General features: G+C 36.4%; 1 protein-coding gene across 9 annotated transcripts in view; it reads left to right on the forward strand.

The window, feature by feature from the left end:
* The window catches only part of LOC131439581 (ras-related and estrogen-regulated growth inhibitor-like protein), a 114,573-nt gene that overhangs the window by 19,138 nt on the left and 71,116 nt on the right, over window positions 1-24,319 (forward strand). The window contains exon 2 of one of the 9 annotated variants that reach the window (XM_058610777.1): window positions 7,811-7,953. The exons of 6 other annotated variants lie outside the window; for them this stretch is intronic. The gene's annotated coding sequence lies outside the window, so the exon portion shown is untranslated. Of the gene's footprint in view, window positions 1-645; window positions 1,096-7,810; window positions 7,954-24,319 lie in introns of those variants that run through there. 2 more of the 9 variants (XM_058610785.1, XM_058610829.1) reach the window with 2 other exon arrangements.

The following is a 24,319-nucleotide window of genomic DNA, read 5'->3' on the forward strand; positions in this document are numbered from 1 at the left end:
TACTAGTTCTGTATATCCGAAAAACATGAAGATTTCAATGTGTATAACCAGTTATGTAATGTTTTCATTTAAAAATAAACTGAAAGTCAGCACGAAAACGTGCAAAATCGGGAAAGAAGAATAAGAAGACAAATTGACAATTCAGTCCGCATCTTCTCACTCAATTCCGACTGTTTTCCGAATCAACCGGTTGTAGGCGAAATTCATTCGGAATCGGTTGTTGCACTGGAGTTGGAATTGATTCGGAATTCATTATGATTTCCACATGAAATTCCGAATGAAAATTTCTCGCCGATTCGGAATTGATTCGGAATCCATTCGGATCTGATAATGTGGGTTGGAGAGTTTGGAACAACGTTGCCAGGTATACCGATTTCTCGGTATTTATACAAATTTTTGACCCGATTTTGATTTTTAGGTGCAATAGTTTGAGGAAAGGTAGTCGTTAAACCTTTTATTTATGCTTTTTTGTTCATCTTAATGAGCCTTGGTGACACTTTCCTGGTGCTTACATTGAAGAGATTTTGATACCGATATGGTACAGTTAAATTTTTGCGCCGGATGCAGATTTTTGGAAATATGTCCTGACAACGCTGGTTTGGAACACTAGTTTCGTGCCGACTTGCTGAATGTATATAATTCATATCTACTTGTGACTGAAAACAGTTCCGAATAAATACCCGATACCTTATTGCAAAACAAAAGCTTTTGACGCACTTTTCCGACGTCCGACGCGGTGTGCGACGGCTGCTGTCAAGGAACGACTGTGCTTGCTCGGACTCCGGGACACTGAACAGACACAAGCCGTTTGCGAGCACCCATAAAGTGGTCAATTTTTATCGTTTTGTCATACATTTTCATTTGGAGCGCAAAAAAACCGTCAACTAAACCGAACTAGTAGTTACCGGGGTTGTAAATCCGCACTGCACCGTGTATTGTGAACCGCAATCGGACGCGTAGGTGAACGAAAATCATCTCGGTGGGACGGCTAGGAAGTCGGCGCGTGTGCTTCGATGCCGCAACGGACCAGATTCGGTCACGGGTTCTGTTTTTTTTTTTCGACCAGAGCTGCCGACGACGTTTGTTGTTGAAATGGTAGGTATTTTATTAATAAGCAAGCATCGCAGTTCGTTCTGGAATTCTAAGAGTAACAGCCAACGCCATAGCGAGCGGAAGGCGTGGGTGCACAATTTGTTAGACCTTTTAGTTAACAGTTGTTGACCGAACGCCGGTGTTTTGACATTAAATAGTACACACAAAACAGAACTAACTACGATTGAAAGTAATTGCAGCCAGTGGGACAACCGAAGATCTACGAGCCGGTTTTATTACTCAGAGGTGTTTATTCAGTATATTGGAGTGATTGTTTTGATTTCAGTATCCAGAAATATAATGTTTTGGAGGGTTAATCAAAGACTATTGATGAAACGTGAAACATGAAACAATTGTTCTGCAATCGCTGCGTTGTTCGAATGGCGAGCTTTAACCTGAGTAATGACGAAAGTTAACAGATTTTTTGTTGAAGATTTGAAAGAATTGCTGATTTTTTATGGTTTTCCCCACAAACCTTCTTAAAACCATTTTAAATTGGGTGAAAAACTCGATCATTAATATTTCAGTAATATATCTAATTCGAAAAAGTGAGCTTGGGTGCTGTTTTTAAATCTGGTAAATTCTTAGTTTTCATGGATGGATTTAGAGAATCGTTGATAAATTATGATAGAAGTTTATTTTAATTCATGTTTACATCACCCGAATCAAATTTGTACGTGAACTGATAATTTCAAATTTCCATCGCCATCACGCTATCTCGTGGCGACCACGCTGCTTGGATTCTTCAACCGGAATATTCCTGCAAAACTCAGTTACCGGTAGCGACATCTGTGTATGAACAATGAAACTAAAAAGAAAAAGTTTCTTCCGGGTTGTCTTTCTCATAACCAGCGAAAAAAAGAATTACAACAATCTCAACGTGATTACCAATTGGCATATTATCGCAAAACTGGAATGTAGAGGCGCTGCTTGTTTAGAGATGATACTTTCAGCAAGAGCTGTCAAATTGTAAGGAAAATTTCTAATTATTCCACCTTTTCAATGATTTCTTATGAAAACGGGCAAATTCATTTGAAAAATCATAGTAGAAATTGAAGATAAAGTTTTTACTCTTAGGTGGTAATGTTGATCTTAGTTCATTGTGCGAAATATACCGTTTATTCAAAATAGAACATTAAACTTGGTTTGATACCATTTTTCAAATGCCTGGAAATAACAGATAAAGTATCCAAAATAAATAGTACTCGGTCGCTATACATTCTAGTACTCGAGAAATCAACATTATACTGGTTTCTGTTTAATAAAATATGGATCCGAAAAAACCTAACCTTACCCAATTTCACACATTTCTGAAGATTTTCCATGTTTAATCGTAGTTTACACTAAAAGAAGTAGTAGTAATCACTTTGAAATCGATTTTCTTCTACTCCAAGTGTACTTTTATTGCTGATATCTATTTATGCTATTGAATAAACGATAAACGATGCCAATCGATGTGGAAAATGTTTAGATGTACTGAACATCAAATGCAATAATTTTATGTTTTCGAGAAATGTTGCTAATAAATCACACATTATTATATCGAAACAACGTATTGAGTTGCTTACATCAGACTTGGACGATTCTGATAGTAAATTATGCATCTTTTCGTGTAATATTACAACCTTCAAAACGATACCAACACATTTGTGATATTACTTCAAAATTGTTGCACATCACTACTCAAAACTGATATGCAGCGATTACGATATAATATCTCAACAATCTCGGTGTCGTTCTAAAGGTTGTAATATTATACGAAAAGACGCAAAATTTCATATCAGAATCATATGCAGTATTCAGTTAAGGTGATGTAATGTAAAGACTGTCCCAGAAAGTATGGACGCACTTTGATTTCGCTATGAATAATTCGCTATAATTTATTCGATATACTGATAATATTAGACTACAACAACAGAATATTATTCTCAGCATTTGCTACTTAGCCAGGCACCTTCTTGCGAACGTATCTCATAAAATTCCGTACAGACTTCCTTGTGGCTCCGAATCATGGGTAGAAGTCGTTTTTGTAAACATTCCTCGATGTTTATTTCGCTGTTCATTGAAGCAGTGGTGATGAAGGGTTTCGAAATCTTACCGCAGCTACAAATTGCTTGTCAGACCATATCTTTCTTACCAAATTTTTCGACTTCGATCGATGTCTCGGACTGGTTTAACACTAGCCCTTCTCGCACCGTATAATATTGTGGTCCAGGTAAGGATTTGTAATCAAGTTTCACGTAGGTTTCTTCGTCCATGATTATACAGTTCAAATTTCCAGCAAGAATCGTATTGTACAGCTTTCGAACCCTCGGCCTGATCGATGCTTCTTGTTTCGGACTACGTTTTGGTTGTTTCTGCTTCTTATAGGTTCGTAGATTCAAACGTTCCTTAGCACGAAGAACATTTGACTTCGAAGTGCCCACTTTTTTGGCTACATCCCGAACTGAAACCTCCTTCTTTTGCTCGAACGCCTTCAGTATACGTTTATCCAACTGAGGGTTAGCAGGACCATCACCGAACTTCCTGATTGCATTTCGCACGACTTTTTCATTTAATCCTTCCATTTTTGCTATCTTTTTCAGTGACAGTCCGCGTTCTGTGCACCATTTGTACACAATTTTTCGACGTTTCTGCTGAAAGTCCACGCATTTCGAAACAAACTAATGAAAACGAATAAACAACTGCACAAGTGGTTAGATAAGAGTGTAAACAAGCGGTTTTTGGTTGCGTCCATACTTTCTGGGACAGTCTTTAATGTATAGAAAGGCAGCAAAAAATGAAATGGGAAAAATAGAGTAACATGGAACAGACATGGGTTGAATCGAAAGTTTGATGTAAAACCATCATCGATTCAAAGTCTGTCCGTCGATTTGTTATCTGTACGTCGCGATGTCAGCAAGGCCTCTTTTTTGGCTTATATCCTCCAATCTAGAATACACTGCTCCGAGCTCTTACAGTTTTTACAAATAGATATCCATAACCGTACTCTTAGAAACTATTCTTTTCTATTTCTGAGCGTTTTGCCAGCATGTGCCGAATATTCAACCACTGTTCCAATTCGACTTTAATCTATCACGAAACGTTGTCAAGAAATTGTTCCTATGGTTACTATCTAATTAGTTTTAGTTAGTTTAAAAATACTGTGTTTAAGTGAAATTCATTTGGATGATTGTAATCTGTTGATGCAAAAGATGAGTAGGTTTTTTTGCCTGGTGGAGAGCAAGTTTGACAGAAACTAGCTCCACTGGGGGTTTCCCTGCTCCAAATAAACAAATACACAAAACTAAATAGGATTACATTGAATTTTCCCTTAACAGAACTGTATCTTTCATTTAACGCTTAGTTTTGCGATTAAATTATATTGAAATGTACAGAACTGTAAAGTAACTTTATGTTTAATTGCCTGCTCCAAATATGTGCATGAAAATAGATGTAAATTCACAAAATATTCTTATCTGTGTATGAATTGATCCACAAATAATTTCGACGTACTGAACATCAAATGCAATACTTTTCTGTTTACGAAAAATATGGAAGATAAATCACACGTTATTACATCGAAACGACGTATTGAGTACATTTTTAAACATTTTTCTATCGGCGGAAATAATTCAATAATACAAGTAGATATCAATAAAAACGTGAACTAGAGAGGTTGGTCCAAATATAATTATTTATGGTTTTTTATATGAAGGGTAGTTTAATTGGCGAAACAGTTTTCCCGGATAGTAGCTGAAATATATTTCATTTGAAACTTAACTGCCGGCTAACACTAGACTAGGACTTGAACTCTGGAGCTGGTTTCTGGGTGTAGATTCTGGAGATGGTTTCGGGATCTGAAACTGAATTCTGATCCAAGATTCTTGTCTGAACCTAAAATTCTCGCTCAAATCTTCAAATAACCCGAGAACCATGCCACATAAGCAGACTTGTTTGGATCCTTTAATTCCCGAATGATGTTTCAGTTCCAGAATTCCGGAACAGAAACTGAAGTTGAGTTCTAGAAACGAATTTATTTATTTGATATCTAAACTTGGTTTGTGGGCCGGTATTTTGGAACTGAATTTTCTACCTGGATTCTGACCCAAACCAAAGTTTTATTTCCGGAATTTCCGTTCCGAATTCGGTGTGAGAATTCAATCAAAATCAAAAGAATCCAATTCCAGGATTCAGTTCCGAAGTTCTGGTCCAAACTCAACTTATAAGCCATTTCGCACCCTCTCATTTTGCTACTAACACATAAAGCGATAGTACGCCGTCCTATTGACTAAATGTCATCATAGACATCTCGGAGGTGGCCTGACCGATTCTCACAAACTTCAAAGGCGATATCTTGTCATCCCATGCACAATTCCTAAATTTCATCCGTGCCAGATTTCAGAATTCGGAATTACAGGGTGAAAAGTGTGAAAAATTTTATACCGCTACTTAAAGCGACGAAGCAGAAAAACTAAACTGAGTTCAAAACTATTACAATCGATAGTCATTGTCAGCAGATGGCCAATCACACCGATTTCGGCAATCCTAGTTACCGATTCCGGAAATAATGGTCATATATTCCAAAATGGAACTTACTTTTCACACATAAGGCTTGACCGGTTTTTATCAATTTAGGTTCAAATGAAAGGTCTTAAGGTCCCATGCAAAACACCCGAACGGATTATTCGGAAGAGTCTTCCGACTCCGAAATTGCACGATGACAAGTGTTAAATTCTATTCCTCACTTCGATTTCTTAGAGATGGCCTAACCGATCTGAGACCTATTTCATTTTGTGGATTATTCTTGTTGATGAAAGACATCCTTACACTACTAGGTAATTTAGAATGGGGTTTTCTGTTATTATTAGCTTATAATTATTTACCTAACAAAAACCACAATGTTGAAAAGGCCTTGAACTTATAGGCACTTATATTGTCCACTGTAAATGTAAATAAGTTACTCTTTGATATGAACTAAAACTGACAGCAGTGAACGCCACACTGTCGGCAGTTTCCATTTTTGTCTTGAACAATTAGTATCCCATCGAAGTGGTTATGGCCAAATCAATCGTATCTGCCTAGTACTGGTAGACAGATTTGGATGAAAAAGATTACCTGGGTGACGGTTAGGTAATGAAAAATTAATTATGTTAATATTCCGTTTAAGTGTAATGGAATAAACACACGCGTGCTTCTTCGATTCGCAAAGGTAGACTGGTTTCTCAGTATATTTTATTGTACTTGTAGAACTGCCAATATTGAATGTTTATATTATCGTCAATGAAAATAACCATGCCTCTTGAACTGTGCATCATTTTATAGTCTGTCGTAAAGATGGGATACAATCAGCAAATACTCATCTTCAATAATCCAATCCTAACGCTTACCTCGAGATGTAATCCGATAACGGATGAGTTTTAATCCAAAGCTGCCATGTTTTGCGGCACTTGCTGCTTGCTCTCTGTTGCTAGGGTATCTCTTTTAAACGAGCGACAACTAGTAAATTCGACGAAGACTCGAAGATGCACTACCCTGCTCTGCCTCTGCCTAGCCGCGAGCAAGCAAGTTTCGTATCGGTGGATTAAACCGAACCTGACATATTAACGTAGGTCAAACCTTGCAAGCGCATGGCAAGACGGTTTCTTGACAGTTGTGGAGGGAAAAAGTTTGCCCGCCGCCACTGCTGCCCGCCTGACACATGATTCCATCAAAGCAAGAAGGGATTCCGGTGAGCGGCTACTTGACTGTGGTCGGGTATTTCGTTGCACCAGCCATGTCATGTCGGTTTAGTGCGGAACCGATCATGAATCAGAAACTCATCTCTGAATGAAACGAAGCTCAACCTCAACTCGTTTGGCGCATGTCTGTCTGCGCAGTCGGGCGCGAATATATTTTTCGATGGTTGCTTTAAAGATCTTAATTTTCTGTGGCTTTTCTGCTGGACAGTGCTATAAAAATTTCTCGTGCTGGTTATGATTTGAGTGATCCCATCAGCGTGGCTACAGCAATAGACGGGGAGAAACCGTTTTCCCTATTGGGAAATCTTGAACCTCTAGAGACGGTGGCGGTGTCGGTGTCACTTTGATGTTTTAATCCTAATGGACGGTTATGAATTGAGCAAATTGAAAATAATTTTCAGAAGCAATTCAGCACCGGTGCTGCCACTCGTTATACTTCTCACACCGAACAATTTTTCTGGAGTGTCAGCGTGCATTGTATTTGAAAATGGTTTACCTGGTAAAATGAAACGGATTAGTAGACGAAGTGGTCTGGTGTCAGTAAAGGCTTGCATTTGACTTTTCCATTGGAAATTTATTATCTATTATTTGTGAAAATAAAAACCGGATTGAAAACAGTCAGCAATCTTTGGCATTTGACAGCTTACGGGGTAGATTTAGACGCAGTGTTGGCAGTGATTAATTTTTTGCTTGTTTGATAAAAATTAGTCGATAACTTGAAAAAGTTATTGAATATTTGTAACCGATCTCGAATCAAAGCCGAATTGACGAAAAAGCTCGCTGATAATTTCTGATGAAAATCACATTAAATTCCAAACATATGTGGTTTTTAGTGTAATTGTTTGAAATTTGTGATTGGTTCTAAATTATCTGTAGGTACATTTGAAGAATAAGGTACTTCGATCGATAGATATTATATGCGATAACGAAGAGCCAAAGCAATGTCTAATGCAGAATTTCGTAGTCAGCATTAAGATTCTGTTATATTTCATTTTCAGATATTTCTACTGTATGGTGGATTTGTTGTAATTGTCGTCATGATTTGGACTCACCACCTTCTGGTAAACCGACAATCCGGCTTGCTTTTAGCTCGAGGCGTGGTTATATGTTAGAGGTTACCCTTAGCAGTCTCTTAATGCAAGTAAGCATTTATTCATTTTATTCAGTCGTCATCGTCTTGTTATATATCAGTAACCGAAGTCAGTCAGTTTGCAACTTCTCATGTTCTGCTTGTTTATTTTTTTTCAATGCTCAAACGGTATCAGTTGGGTTTTGTAATGGCTTTGACGTAGGACTACGTCTTTCTATACTATGCTCACCTGGATGAATTCGAAAGAGTATGGAAATTACTCCAGATTTGATTTCTTAATAACTTTTAATCTGCTTGAGTATTTACTTTAAAATATTATGAATGAATTGTAAAAATTATGAGTTACGAATGGATGGTGTAAGATTGTAGTTAATACCACGTTTATTACGTAAACATTTTTAAATAGTGTAAAAATAGGTTTGAATACGAAACGTCAAAATCACCAGGACCTATGAAAAACCACTGTTGCACGTCTGCTAGCTTCAGTCTGCACGCTAAATTAGATTAGAATATCTGTTTGTATGTATGTATGTGTGTGCATTTTTCGAAGATATTTTTACCACTGAATTTTCTCAGATATTACTGAACTAGTACTCGGACTGTTGGGTGATTGATCAAGTTTTAAGTATCAAATGGCTGTGACTTCTGTTTCCAGAGGTACACACTTAAAAAATCATACGGAGTTCGGTAAAAGAATTTACCCAATATAACCAGTAATACGAAAAACACCGAAGGTTCCGCGATTTTTTTTAAAAACGTCTATCGACTTAACGAATTCTGTAAACTTCATTACCGAACTAGTCGGTATTGGAACATATTACTGAAATCTGTAATCATATTTACCGAAAGTGTTGTACTTGAAAAAATATCTCATTTTCCCGCGGAGTCTAGTCTCAGTGCAAACTAAAGTTGTTAGTCTCAGTGCAAACTAAAGTTGTCAAACACAGTCTATTAAAGTGCGTAAATTATAAATTGTGCGCGTTAAAATGGATGGCATCATTCAACGCATGAAAGATCAGGAGTTATACTATCGAAGTTAGTTATGTATGAAACTACATATATAAATCAATCTGTATTATTTATTTAACAGGCAGAAGGCGAATTAGCAAATGAGGAATTACATTGTTTTCAGTATTCCACCGGCGCCATCCGATTATCAATTTTTTATATTCAAAGTGTTGTACTGGGAATAGGTGCACTTGGCACCACTGGAACAAAATTTTTGTATGGACTTCATAATTAAGCGCTATGGCTTACTAATTTTGTTATTAGTTTGTGAAGCATTTACAAACACAATAAAGGTTTTTTTTAAATTAGTTAAAAAAAATCATGTTTACAGTTTCTTTAATATATGTAAAAAAATACAAATATATTTTACAGACCGATTCGGTATATTTGATGTTCATTTTAACTGGAATGTTCGGTAACATTTGACAACTTCACCTTTTTTGGACTACAGATTTAACTGTATTATTTACAGAGCACTTCGGTACATTTGAAATTTAATATAACACTTACTTTTACTGAAATTTTCGGTAATCATGATAGCATGATAGTGTGTATGATGCTATAAGTGACGTAACCGTCGAAACGAGTTTTTAGATTAGTATCATACAAAAAAACAACGCAAATGTCGAGCGCTTGGTTTGAGAAATGATGCCGAATATGTGACGTAAATGCTGAAGCATACTTTTGCGAACTACTCGAATCAATCTGAGTAAATTGGTGTCGAAAATGTATTCAAATTAGTGTCTGAAATTATCTTAATAAAAAGGTCAAAAATATTTTTATGAGACTGTCTCGATTAAAGGAAAGCGCATTATCACACCACTAGGTGGATTAAGAATAGGTTTTTCAGGCTCAGGAGATTCATATCGTTCCACTCTTGCTGTATCGATCAGAGAAAAAATTTATTATCCTACAGAAATTGCTTGCAAGATGGAAAATATAACTGTTGTCGTAATTATCTTTGTTAAAACTTGCTCTAGAACGGAATATTTGGTGTAGTATGCCGTTCTGCTTGAGTTTGGGAACAAGATTTTCGGAATTTGCACAAAAATCAGACAATCAGCATTAATCCTTGACCAATACTTTAAATAGCACCCCAATCAACTTCATTAAAATAACATATTTCTTGTTTACATGCGTATGGTTATTTCACATATCTTTTACTCTGAAGAAGCACTATGACGTGTCATGTCAATATTGTGTAGCTTTTTTTACACTGTCATAAGTCGGTAATAAATAATGTTGAGAGTCTTGCAGAATGATTTCTTTGCTGTCTATAACTCTAACTGCTGGATGATTTTTTTGACTCGAGTCATGGTCGCATTTTTTTTTTGCTTTCGATCATGAGCTTCTATATTTTTGCGAAGCACAAAAATAATAATGAGTACCGCCTAAATCCAACTTCAGTTTTTATTGCTATTGTAGTTGAGGTTGGGAAATGTGACCACCACAGTAGAAATTTATTAGGAAAATTTACAATTTTACTACTTTTCCTCAAACAGGAGACGATAAGTTACAGAAATTTTGTAAAGATTTTTTGCATTAAATAAAGATTTTATGATATTTTTCGATGAAAGACTTGTCCCGAATCGGCGGTTCAATGCGTAGGGCGCTGGTTTCACAAGTCAGTTGTCGTGTGTTAGAGCCTCGACCTGGAAGAATTCGTAGTGTCAGTAGAATCGTAGCACCAGCCATGCAATAGTTCTGTACACTATGAATCGGCTGCGAAGTCTGTTGAAACAGAAGGTCAAATTCCACAAAAGGAATGTAATTCCAAGACTTTGCTATGAGGAAAGACTTGAATACAAGATTACTTATAAATAGTGTAAGTTGAGTTACTGAATTACTGCTCCATTGTGAATTTCAATTCTACAACTTAAGAGCCATAAGTCGTCATTAATAACCAGATTACTCATTGACTGAAACATTGGATCAGCTTACTTTAACGAAACTATGCGCATCTTCAACGCATCGTTGAGTAAGATTATTGCGTATACACTTTAAACAAATGAATGAATAAGCTATTTTTAGTACGAGAGTATTGTTCAATGAGCTAAAATTAGGTAAACCGTATCAACCAGAAATTGAGTCAATACGACTTTTCATAGCATACAGAATCCTACGGACACTAAGAATCCTTCCAGGTTGGGGCTCGAACATACGACAACTGGCTTGTAAGACCAGCGCCCGGGGAAAACCCAATTGACCTAAAATTAGAATATTGAACGAAACCCCCAAATTGGATGGAATGTACTTAAAATTAGGTTGTTTTGCGGTTCCGTGTATGTTTAGCTGTTGTTGCTCGTTTCTAATTATTTCAGCTACTTGCAGACAGGTAGCTCTTGAGTATTCGCACGTAAATTCTTTATAAAATTTTCATTACGGCCTAAGTTCAAATGACAGATTCTCTTTGTTTACTTTTTCTTTCGATTATTACGGTACTTTGATCAATCCTAACTATTTGCAGAGAGTAATAACTAAAAGTATTATCTTTCAATCTGCACTGAAGAAATGATCGAAAAACACGGAAATATTTCGTAATGATCCAAAGAGAATCTGTAATCTGCACTTAGGTTTTAATAAAAATTCTATTTAGAATTGATCGTATTGCAGACAACCTTCATTGAAACATTTGACTGACTTTCGTTATACACTTCAGTTTGTTGTATTACTTCGAAAAAAGGCGGGTGGATAATGTCAGAGACATAACTGGATGTCGTGAATACGAAAACAACTTACATGTTCCTTAACACTTCCGAATATCAATTAGTTGATCAATTGTATGAATTATGCAAGCATTTCCCTTTTCCACCATTTTCGCAAAAACAAAGAAGGCTTCACTTGATCTCGATTACTGGTCAAATGAGACAGGTTTTTCAATAGTGTACTATTGAAATACTTCAATGCTTTGCTATACACGTTTAAGTTGAAAAATTTCGATTCTATTGGTAGTTAGATTATATAAATCCAAACATTTCAGAAAAATTTAATTTTGAATTATTTGAGATTATGTCACACATCTGATAATTTCATCATAAAATTGTGATCATATTTCCGATGGCGTGTAGCAAAAATTATGTTGATTCGTTAGATACAACAAGAGATATTCACGATCAAAAACTTATCACTAGGGTAAATTTTGTAAAGGCAACCCATAGTAAAGTAAGTCATATTCACGACAAAAATATTTTTTTTGAAAATAGCCTCAGAGAGCCGATATGAATTTTTTCATGTAATACTACATCTCGACGTTTCGTGCAGAACAAAAAAACCTACAACACAAAAAAACGTATAACAAAAAAAACAACATGGAAAACCGTATAAAATAAACGCATAAAACGAGACTTGAGTGCATTGCAGAAAGAATTAAAACCGAAATTCGACCGACGACCAGAGATGCCAGGTATGCAGATTTGTTTGCAAATCTGCAGATTTATTACACAGTGCTGCCGACATTTGTTTTGCAAACTTTTTTAGAATCGAGTTTTTCGCAGAATTTCCTTAGAATTTCCAGACTTTTGTAATGACTGTCTGAAGATATTTAAAATTTTCACCTGGCACCTCTGGCGCCGATCTCTCAAAAGATGACATACCAGTTTCAAAAGATGACATACCGGAAAACGAATGACGTTCGTATGGATATTCTTTTTGGCTGAAGCCAAAGACGAAACTGTTTCGCCTTTGTTCTTTTGTTTCGAATGAGATCTTCTACGAATGAGAAAGTGAAAAGCCGATGGCGATTCTGTTGGATTGGATCCGTTCATTGAAAAGCATGGCTCTGATGCAGAGCTTGATCTTATCTACGTAAAATAATCTACATCGCCAACTTGCAGATTCAAGCGCGGGATAGGCACTGACTGCAATTACTGTGCTTCATCACGCTGTTTGCTGTTGAAAGGGCTAAAAATAGGTGAGTCAAAGAGAAGCTGGTGGAACAGTTTAGATGCCAAATTTGAGGCTATTTTCGTGTTATGAAGGGTGTCGTATTAAAACTATTCTCAAAAAATAAATATCGAAAGCATCAAACCGCTGGTAAAATAAATATAATCATAAGCGCATTATTTTTCAATCTGTGTAAGTTTGAGAAACAAACATAACTGTAAACGAAATTTACTCGACATGCCTCGGACGAAAGATGGAATCGCTTTCGTTTTATAAAAAAAAATCAAGGTCAATCGCGATAACGGTAAATGTGATACTTTTAATTCCGTCGTCCGTTATAGCCTGTCCGCACTACACCGGGACGACCGGGACGGGACCGTCCGGGACTATCCGGGACGTTTTTTTTTCCTCATCGGCGATGACTGAGCTGCCGGCGTGTGCATGTATTGGAATCCCGGACCCGGCATAAAATCCATTTGCTTGCCGCCGATATTCCTCACCGAGTTTTTCGCACCATGCCGACAGCCCACACAGAAAGAGAGTGAATTGAGAGAGCAAGAGCGAAAGGAAGACCGAAATAAATCCAAATCGTTTCATTGATATTTCTTAGCTTAATTGATTGATTGATTTAGTTAATCACCAAGAGTCCTTACAATCGAGTAATGTCATTATAATTAGCCATTACATTACATTTTAGGATGGTGATTTTTTAATTGTTGCTACTCATTACATATTGAATTACACTACAGATCCTCGTCTATGGTCCCCTATTGATTATGTTATCATTGAATTAAATAGAAATGTTCATGGTTCATTGTACATCTATTCGAAAAACTATTTTAAACTAGCTGACCCGTCGAACTTCGTCTCGCCCGTTTTTTTTATTTATGTTTTCGGACAGTAGAATTGTGAAACGTTATGCTGTTAATGTATCTTTTCATTATTTTACTGATTACTTGGCTGCGATGAATTCATAAAAATATTGTGAATATGTTAAAAGCTTTTGTTACGCAAAATAAAGCGAATGCACCGCGAATCATCTTTTGAGTCAGTGCATCGAATAGCGATTGTTGATCTCTCTCAGACTATGGTTTCGACATATGGAATAAAAAGTGAAGCAAAAATAACTGGGATGACTACTTTAAATTGATTAGAACAAATTTACAAAAGCTGCCCTCGCGACTTGTAGTTTGTCACTTTTCGCTAGTCTGGTGATATTATTTAATCGTGTTTGATGAATGTTCGTAGCGTGACAATCACAGGAAGAAACAATTTAGCGATAAAACTTTATTTTTACTTTTAATGTATGACTTCTGGTCAGTCAGTAACTATTTAGTAAATTTTTTGGTGTGGGGGAGTGGTGGGCAAAAAAAAATTTTAACATATCAGAGACTCGGATGTTTCGCATCGCTAAGTTCGACTCCTCTGGTAGACGGTAAAAGTTTAGATGCGAGAAATCTTCTTCTTACTTAAATGAACGTTGTTACGTCGAATTTTCCGCACTTTATCTTCAAATCCTTACTCCTCATTGTAATCGCCAGTCGAAATTTGGAGTCTTCCTTTTTTAGATAAACTTCTAGTTTGCGTAGAAGTAATTCAAAGCAGTGTTGCGACATCCTGAAGTATTCGTGGAATTTTTATCCATCGGCTACTAACTCTTTGAAAAGTGTAGCAAATTCTCCCTCCGTTTCACATTTCGTCCAAGCTTCATGAACCCACTTCTTTTTTTAGCAGAAGGAGTTTGATCCTCATCTTCCTCTTCGTCTTCAAATGCAATAGCCATCATCATAACCTCGTCATCAGTGAAGTTCTCCATTTTCTACTAACTAAATATTATTTATCACTTTACGTTAACACTTAACGCTCGTCACTGTATAAGTTTTTACGTCGTACCTCATGAAATATATCGTATATTAATGCTTCTGATACTTGTTTCAAACTACTTTTATTACACCTAACTCGGGCAATAAATACTTGTTGGTAGGTATTCAAACGTTATTGAAAATATAAATATATAGGTACACAGATTCGCTAATTGATAGGTAACGAAATTGTGAACGTGGTATAGTGTTCATTTTATCAGGTAACCATTAAACATAATTGTATATAGAGAAGGGCCCATCGAGTCGAAAATCCGCATGTAGAGCATGTAAAGGACTGACCCGGCTACTTGTACACAAAATAATTTAAAGCAACAAATTTTACAATAAACAATCCACACTCCAAATTCTTAACTTATTAGAGCGGTTGGTGGAATGAACTAAATCGCTTTTAAAGAAAAAAAATCCTTTTATGTTCACTATATTCAGTCCAATTAGATTTGAATAAGTGAAAGAAAATTTAATAATAGTACTAAATGTTGAAAATTGACATAGTCTGGACCTTATCCTTCTTCAAGGTTGGTTAACTCAGAAGCGAACCGTTGAACAATTGTACTCAAACCTGCAAAATCATTGTCATCTGAATACAGAGAAATATTGGGAAAATAAATCGAATTCAAACAGCCGTTTGCACCGCATACTAATCCAGAAGTATTTCTGGCTTCCTAGAGTTGCCGGATGTAACAGTTTTTTTAAGGCTACCTGAAATACCAAAACTGCTGCCATAGTACGAGTCAAGACGCTAGTTAGTGGAATGAACTAAATCTACCCGTTGGCTGCCACCAAATCCTGTCCTTTGCGAGTAAAAATCTTCGTTTGTCACGCACCTCTTTTTACTTAAGTCTAGAGCTTCTATTCATAAATCAAACAATAAACATTTATTAAAATAAAAAATTTAAAATCATAATATATGGTTAAATTAAATCCTCATGTTTAGTAGACGTCTCCATTGTTAAAAATACCCATTGTCTCTATAAGTACATTTATTAAAACATCTCAGATACAACAAGTAACTGTGCTTGTAAAGAAGTTTCGTCACATTATCACTTTATAGCTTTATTAATAATGTATGGCAGTGGATTCGAATTGAAGTAAAACATCGTACTTGTTTCTTGCGTTGTTTCATATTAATTCCAATCTCTAATAATAACAATAATAAGAGAGACAGTGGGGCACGTGTCCACGGTCTTAGTAATAAGCACACAAATATATGTTGCTCCCGAGCCCATTATTACGTAAAAGCGGCGCTGCTGTAAATCAAAATAAGCCTAGTTCCTTCAGACCAAACCTTTCAATAATAATAAGACTGAACTACAATTTATTTATTCTATTTAGAATAGTTTTTCGAATAGATGTACAATGAACCATGAACATTTCTATTTAATTCAATGATAACATAATCAATAGGGGACCATAGACGAGGATCTGTAGTGTAATTCAATATGTAATGAGTAGCAACAATTAAAAAATCACCATCCTAAAATGTAATGTAATGGCTAATTATAATGACATTACTCGATTGTAAGGACTCTTGATGATTAACTAAATCAATCAATCAATTAAGCTAAGAAATATCAATGAAACGATTTGGATTCATTTCGGTCTTCCTTTCGCTCTTGCTCTCTCAATTCACTCTCTTTCTGTGTGGGCTGTCGGCATGGTGCGAAAAACTCGGTGAGGAATATCGGCGGCAAGCAAATGGATTTTATGCCGGGTCCGGGATTCCAATACATGCACACGCCGGCAGCTCAGTCATCGCCGATGAGGAAAAAAAACGTGCCGGATAGTCCCGGACGGTCCCGTCCCGGTCGTCCCGGTGTAGTGCGGACAGGCTATTATCCTGCACAAAGTCGCAAGCACAAAAAATGTCGGCCGCCAGCACGCGAGACTAATTTTCAATAATAACATTAACAATCGATCCAATTTGTTGCCGACCGGAATGAAAAATAACCTCTATTTTGCGCGATGAAACGGCAAACTTTGTTGTCGCGCAGCAGTTGAGCCGCGAACAAAATTTTCTATCCGGTTTGTTCGCCCGATTGCTGCGCTTTGACCACCGCATTAATCCTTTTTGGGACCCACCACAGCCCGCAACAGATCACAAAACACAACCGATGCATTTGCCGGCACGGATCAGAAAAATCGAAAGGCAACCAGCGTACCATTACCGGATGACTACTGATTTGCCTTTCGACCGGGCGTCCGTTTTTTTTGCGCAGTCGTCCGGAGAAGTCTCCGGAATGGGCTACTGCGCAAGCAAGCCAACAATGACTGTCGGTGTAACATTTATGGGTTATAAATTTTCATTTTTCTCCCACAACAAATAACGTAAAAGGTAAACTCACCCCTAGGCACCAAATGTGTAAGTTATTGTGATTATGACGAGCCAGCAGTCAATTTCACTATTCGTGGTCCAGCGAAAGGGATGTAGTTGGGAGATGTGAAAATTGGATGTTTGATTAACTGAGCAAAACGTTATTATTTTTTCTTCCTAGCAATGGGAATTTAATATGAACTGCTAATGCACTGGTAGGTCGGAGACATAACGTGAAGGAAAACGTGAAAATACGCTACTTTGTAACCTAAAACCACAGACTAACTAGATTTAAATGTGGTAACCCTGCTCGCTATACAAAATTGAACAGAGCACGCTTTGTGCTAGGTGGTGGTGTTTTCTTCTTCCGTACCAGCACGTAACTTTGCCTATCGATTTAGCATCCTTTTGTACGACAGTTTGAAAGTTTGGATACTCATTGCCCTGTAATTTCGGAACCGGAAGTCGGATCTGGATAAAATTACACATTATCTTTTAAGAAACTGAGAGCTTTATTTTGAATTATGAGTTGTGAAAATCACTTTACCCGTTGCTGAGAAATCGAAGTGCGTTCCGTTTTTGGAGCTTTTCTTCACTATTACCGGAAAGTTCGGACCAGTAGTCCCAACCTGATTTCACCGTGCCTCAAGCCTAAACGCAGAAAAACAACAACTAGTTCTTCTGTGAGCATATCTGCTGTTGGACGTTCACAGTGTGAGTTTTGCTTCAAACAAGAGCGATTGCGTCATCCAGCTGCTGGTCGTTTGTACTGTAGAAAAAGAAAACGGAAAGTGGGGAACGGAAAAAAACGGATGGGAAACATTATACAAAATCAGCCGTTCTAATGGCTATAAATGTTATATAAAGAACTATTGAGATTACTTAATTTCAAATCACAGATAAAATTCATCAGTTTGGTGCAAATCTAGAATAATTTGATTTGCTTTAGCAAATTTGTGCTCTTCGCAGAGCAAAATTCGCACCAAACGAGCACAAATAAAGCTAGCATTTGGCTGCTTCGCGTTTTAGAAAAGTATTCGAAAAGCGTTTGATATCGTAGAGAATTTCACAATTCGGCCCTTCTGAAAGCCGGAAATGAATCCCGTACAGCATTTTAATAGTTTCTTTCACTTAAATGTTAAGGTGTATGAAATATTAAAATATATGAGCGATTGCACGACTTGTGTTACGATTATATTTATGTAATGATATCTTCTAAATCAAGGCTCAAACTTACAAATAACTTTGACTGGCGCCTTTCTTTCTGTGATACAAAATCTGTCTTTTCCAAGACTCCAGACTTACCCACGGTCATTTTCAGGACTCCAAAAGTAACGTAAAAAACTTATTTAGAAAACTATCTGAAGCTGCCGCTCTAATTCCCAGTATACATACGCAATCTTCCGAAACCGAATGGTTCTTTTCCTTTTGGTAGTGGCCGCATACTTCTGTCCGTGTGGGTTCAGTTCCGTTTATGTCAGGTTGTAAGCGGCAACATTTAATATCGATGACGATCGATCTTAGTAGCTCTTAGTCACTTTTGTTGATAAATAATCACAATTTAGAACTTATCGTTCACAACGTTTATTGAGTGATTCGTAACTGCATCAAGCGAGACACGAAGGCGAACTGTCAAAATGTCACGAACGTTTTAGTATCAGATACAGTTTGTTTAAAACTATCTTATAGTCTTATTAACTATAACTATAATAAACCATAAATTTCTTTTCTTATTCAAAAAGAATTCAAATTGCTGGTTTCATAGAAAATACTTGAATTGTCTGAGAAAGTGTGGTGAAACTGAGTTTCCAGTGATTAGGGTATTGAATACCAGTTGTAAAGAAAAAAGTATTGCTGAAAGTGACAGTTCAAATAATTTCTAAATTGAAATGTGTTATTGCCTGTTGCGATGAAAATTTTTCGTAGCCTGAGTCAGAAGGTGGCGTTTCCAGCCACAGGTAAATACAAACAAACCGTTTCTGCTAGCAAAGCGAGTGGGACAAATGGTTAATCGCCATTCAAATATTTACGGGTCAAACAATACAAAATGTTTCAAAACGAAGGATTTGTGAGAGTCGTTTCATTTCGGGTGAAATAAATGTAGTTGGAAATCAACTACGTTTGGTCATAGTTCCATACCAGTATTTTTTTTCTGAAACGAATCCTTGTGAAACATATGTTTTAGTCGATATTAACGCTTTCCGAATAAAAAAATATTGTAGAAAAACAATACGATTTACTGTTACAAACCCTTCCACAATTTTGCTTTGACCATTGAAAAAGATTTTAATGTATTGTTATACACTATTCAATTTATTGTGAATATTCTTTTTACAATAGAATGTATAGGTTGTTAAGTATCGTAACAATTCAAATCATAAAATTTTCTCATACATGTTTTCTTGGAAAACAATCAAATGTACAGTTTGCATATTGTTTGAAACACCACGTATACAATAAATTCAATTGTTGAATCGTAGAAACAATATATTGAATGGTTGGAAATGAAAACTATCTTGTCAAGATACAATAAAATGTATTGTAGCCCATATATATAATTATGAATCAATTGTTTATGCTGTAAAACCAATGGTTTATTTTTTTACGGGTTGCTAATCGTTAGAGAACATTTACAGAGAACAACTCAAGCATCTATTCCTTAGCTACGGTGATAGCTCCAAAACCGGGTCTCAATGCTTCAAATAGTTCACATTTTTTGTAAAGTATTGTTTGAAATTAAAATCTCAATAAAATTAATATTTTGATTCAATGTGCGATCGATTTTTTAAACATCATCGAGAGAAATGTTCGCTAGTGAACTTTCCACAATCGCCTTTGCAAAAATCAGTATTAGTGAGTTTTTTGATCGATAGTTTTTTTTTTGTTTGAAAGTCACTTGCAAAAAAAATGATTTTTTCCCAACACTGATCGTAACTATTTCGCTAATGTTTAAGCTCTTGAATCTTCTGAGCAACAATAACACAATTCATCTCAGCTTCACTTACCATCTCATCTGTCTCTGTTCAATCCATTGGAGCCGCGAGAAGGATTAAAAAAGATGCGTTCGCTTCAAGTTTTTGCAATGCTATAACAGTTGTATTGCACAATTGTCGAACTATTTTGCTGTGTTATTGCTTTTGAGTGCCGAAGAGAAGATACTTTATTAGATTCCATCACAATTCGTTGATTGAAAGTCGAGTAATACCCAAAATAACACACTAATTAGATGACTACTATTCATATGTAATAAAACTGATTGAAAATTGATAATATTCTCAAAGCAAGGATAATTTAATTGTTTTTGAAATATTTAATCCCTAAAAATTATTTCCCTAATATTCTTGTCATTCTTTCTATATTTACTTATACTTAATAAAAATACAAACGAAGCTCTACAGGAACTTTATTGGAATGACTGATGATTTGAGACATAACTTACTTCACTTTATACGCTATAAGTGCAACTAAACACTTTTGTCGTGAATACGACTTACTTTACTATGGGGTGCCTTTTCAAAATTTACCCTCTGAGAGAGTGATAAGTTTTTGATCGTGAATATCTCTTGTTGTATCTAACGAATCAACATAATTTTTGCTACATGCCATCGGAAATATGATCACAATTTTATGATAAAATTTTCAGTTGTGTGACATAATCTCAAATAGTTCAAAATTAAACTTTTCTGAAATGTTTGGTATAAACGAGTATCAAAGAGGATAATTCATATGGCGCGTTTGCCTTTCTCGTATTTTGAAAGCTCATAGCTCAGTGATCTGTGGAAGGATTTATATAATCTAACTACCAATAGAATCGAAATTTTTCAACTTAAACGTGTATAGCAAGAGCATTGAAGTATTTCAATAGTACACTATTGAAAAACCTATCTCATTTGACCCATGTCAACACCAGCCAATCAGAACGCGTTCTGAGGAAGAGAAGAAAATAGCTGCTGCTGTACAACAAATCGTTCAAGAAAAATGTTTCCAAAAGTGGTGAATATCGTAGTGAGTTCCTCAATTTGGTCCTTCTGAATGCTAGAAACGAATCCCTACAGCATATTGATAGTCTCTTTCAATAAATTATGCAAATCCGAAATGAAATAATCGACATTGAAATTCTATATGCGGCTATTTTTATAGCCGTTAGGACCGCCCATTAGTGAAAAAGCTACAAACGAAATCACATAAAAGGAAATCTCTTAACAAAAATTGAATCAGTTTGGATTCTATCGCCACTGCGAGCAGATGTGTTTTGTGTCGTCTGCACAGCTAGTTTCGCTTTCGACAAGAGCGATTACGTCACAGCTGCCAGTCATTTCGATGGATGAAAAAGCAACGTTGGAGAGCATTATAAAAAATCAGCCGTTCTAATGGCTCTAAAATTTTTCTAAAGAACTATTAGGATTTGTTTTTCGCAAATCGCAGGTAATTATCCTCAGTTTAGTGCAAATCAAGAACAATTTGGTTAGATTTGTGCACTTTTCGCTGTGTGAAATTCACAGTAATCGAGATCAAGTGAAGCCTTTTTTTGCGAAAAATGTTCCGAGTTTAATATCGTAGAGAATTACGCAATTTGACCCTTCTGAATGTTGGAAATGAATCCCTACAGCATATTGATAGTTTTTTTTCAATAAATTATGCAAATCCGAAATGAAATAATCGACATTGAAATTCTATATGCGGCTATTTTTATAGCCGTTAGGACCGCCCATTAGTGAAAAAGCTACAAACGAAATCACACAAAAGGAAATCTCTTAACAAAAATTGAATCAGTTTGGATTCTATCGCCACTGCGAGCAGATGTGTTTTGTGTCGTCTGCACAGCTAGTTTCGCTTTCGACAAGAGCGATTACGTCACAGCTGCCAGTCATTTCGATGGATGAAAAAGCAACGTTGGAGAGCATTATAAAAAATCAGCCGTTCTAATGGCTCTAAAATTTTTCTAAAGAACTATTAGGATTTGTTTTTCGCAAATCGCAGGTAATTATCCTCAGTTTAGTGCAAATCAAGAACAATTTGGTTAGATTTGTGCACTTTTCGCTGTGTGAAATTCACAGTAATCGAGATCAAGTGAAGCCTTTTTTTGAGAAAAATGTTCCGAGTTTAATATCGTAGAGAATTCCGCAATTTGACCCTTCTGAATGCTGGAAATTAATCCCTACAGCATATTGATAGTTTTTTTCAAAAAATTTTGCAAATCCGAAATGAAATAATCGACATAAAAATTCTGTATGCGGCTATTTTTATAGCCGTTAGGACCGCCCATTAGTGGAAAAGCTACAAACGAAATCAAATAAAAGGAAATCTCTTAACAAAAATTGAATCAGTTTGGATTCTATCGCCACTGCGAGCAGATGTGTTTTGTGTCGTCTGCACAGCTAGTTTCGCTTTCGACAAGAGCGATTACGTCACAGCTGCCAGTCATTTCGATGGATGAAAAAGCAACGTTGGAGAGCATTATAAAAAATCAGCCGTTCTAATGGCTCTAAAATTTTTCTAAAGAACTATTAGGATTTGTTTTTCGCAAACCGCAGGTAATTATCCTCAGTTTAGTGCAAATCAAGAACAATTTGGTTAGATTTGTGCACTTTTCGCTGTGTGAAATTCACAAAAGAAAAAGAAAGCTCCTAACAAAAATCTAATCAGTTTGGATTCTATCGCCAATGCGAGCAGATGTATTTTGTGCCGTTTGCAAAGCTAGTTTCGCTTCCGATAAGAGTGATTACGTCACAGCTGCCAGTCATTTCGATGGATGAATAAGCATCGTTGGAAAGCATTATAAAAAATCAGCCGTTCTAATGGCTCTAAAAGTTTTCCGAAGAACTATTAGGATGTGTTGTTCGCAAATCGAAAGAAAATATCCTCAGTTTAGTGCAAATGTAGAACAGTTTGGTTAGATTCTTGCACTTTTCGCTGTGTGAAATTCACAGTAATCGAGATCAAGTGAAGCCTTCTTTGTTTTTGCGAAAAATGTGGAAAAGGGGAATGCTTGCATAATTCATACAATTGATCAACTATTTGATATTCGGAAGTGTTAAGGAACATGTCATTTGTTTTCGTATTCACGACATCCAGTTATGTCTCTGACATTACCCACCCGCCTTTTTTACAACATAACAGTTCGGCTGAAAAGTTCGTATCGTTTAATAGAAACACACTTTTTTTTTGCCAAAATTCGTTTTTATTATTCAACATAATTGCCTTCAGAGGCGATACAGCGATTATAGCGATCTTCCAACTTTTCGATACCATTTTTGTAGTACGATTTGTCCTTTGCCTCAAAATAGGCCTCAGTTTCAGCGATTACCTCTTCATTGCTTCTAAACTTTTTACCAGCGAGCATTCTCTTGAGGTCTGAGAACAGGAAAAAGTCACTGGGGGCCAAATCTGGAGAATACGGTGGATAAGGGAGCAATTCGAAGCCCAATTCGTTCAATTTCAGCATGGTTTTCATCGACTTGTGCCACGATGCATTGTCTTGATGAAACAAAACTTTTTTCTTCTTCAAATGAGGCCATTTTTTTAAATTTCGTCCTTCAAACGCTCTAATAACGCTATATAATAGTCACTGTTGGTGGTTTTTCCCTTTTCAAGGTAGTCGATGAAAATTATACCATGCGAATCCCAAAATACAGACGCCATAACCTTACCGGCCGATTGTTGAGTCTTTGCACGCTTTGGGTTCGGTTCATCGCGTGCAGTCCACTCAGCTGACTGTCGATTGGACTCCGGAGTGAAGTGATGGAGCCATGTTTCGTCCATTGTTATATATCGACGAAAAAAATCGGTTTTATTTCAATATAACAGCTCCAAACACTGCTCAGAATCATCATTTCGTTGTTGTTTTTGATCGATTATGAGCTCACGCGGCACCCATTTTGCACAAAGCTTTCTCATATCCAAATATTCGTGAATAATATGTCCAACACGTTCCTTTGATATCTTTAGGGTGTCAGCTATCTCGATCAACTTCACTTTACGGTCATTGAAAATCATTTTGTGGATTTTTTTCACGTTTTCATCGATAACAGCCTCTTTTTTACGTCCACTGCGTTCATCGTCTTCGGTGCTCATATGACCAGTACGAAATTTTGCAAACCACTTACGAATTGTTGCTTCGCCCGGTGCAGAGTCTGGATAACACTCATCAAGCCATTTTTTGGTATCGGCGGCACTTTTTGTCATCAAAAAGTAGTGTTTCATCAACACACGAAATTCCTTTTTTTCCATTTTTTTCACAATAACAAAAGTAGCTTCACTCAAAATGCAATATCTCACAAACTAATAATAAGACAGCTGTCAAATTTATACACGTATCTTTTGAAGGTTGGTA

Source organism: Malaya genurostris, chromosome 1 (genome assembly GCF_030247185.1).
Source record: "Malaya genurostris strain Urasoe2022 chromosome 1, Malgen_1.1, whole genome shotgun sequence".
NCBI lineage: Eukaryota > Metazoa > Arthropoda > Insecta > Diptera > Culicidae > Malaya > Malaya genurostris.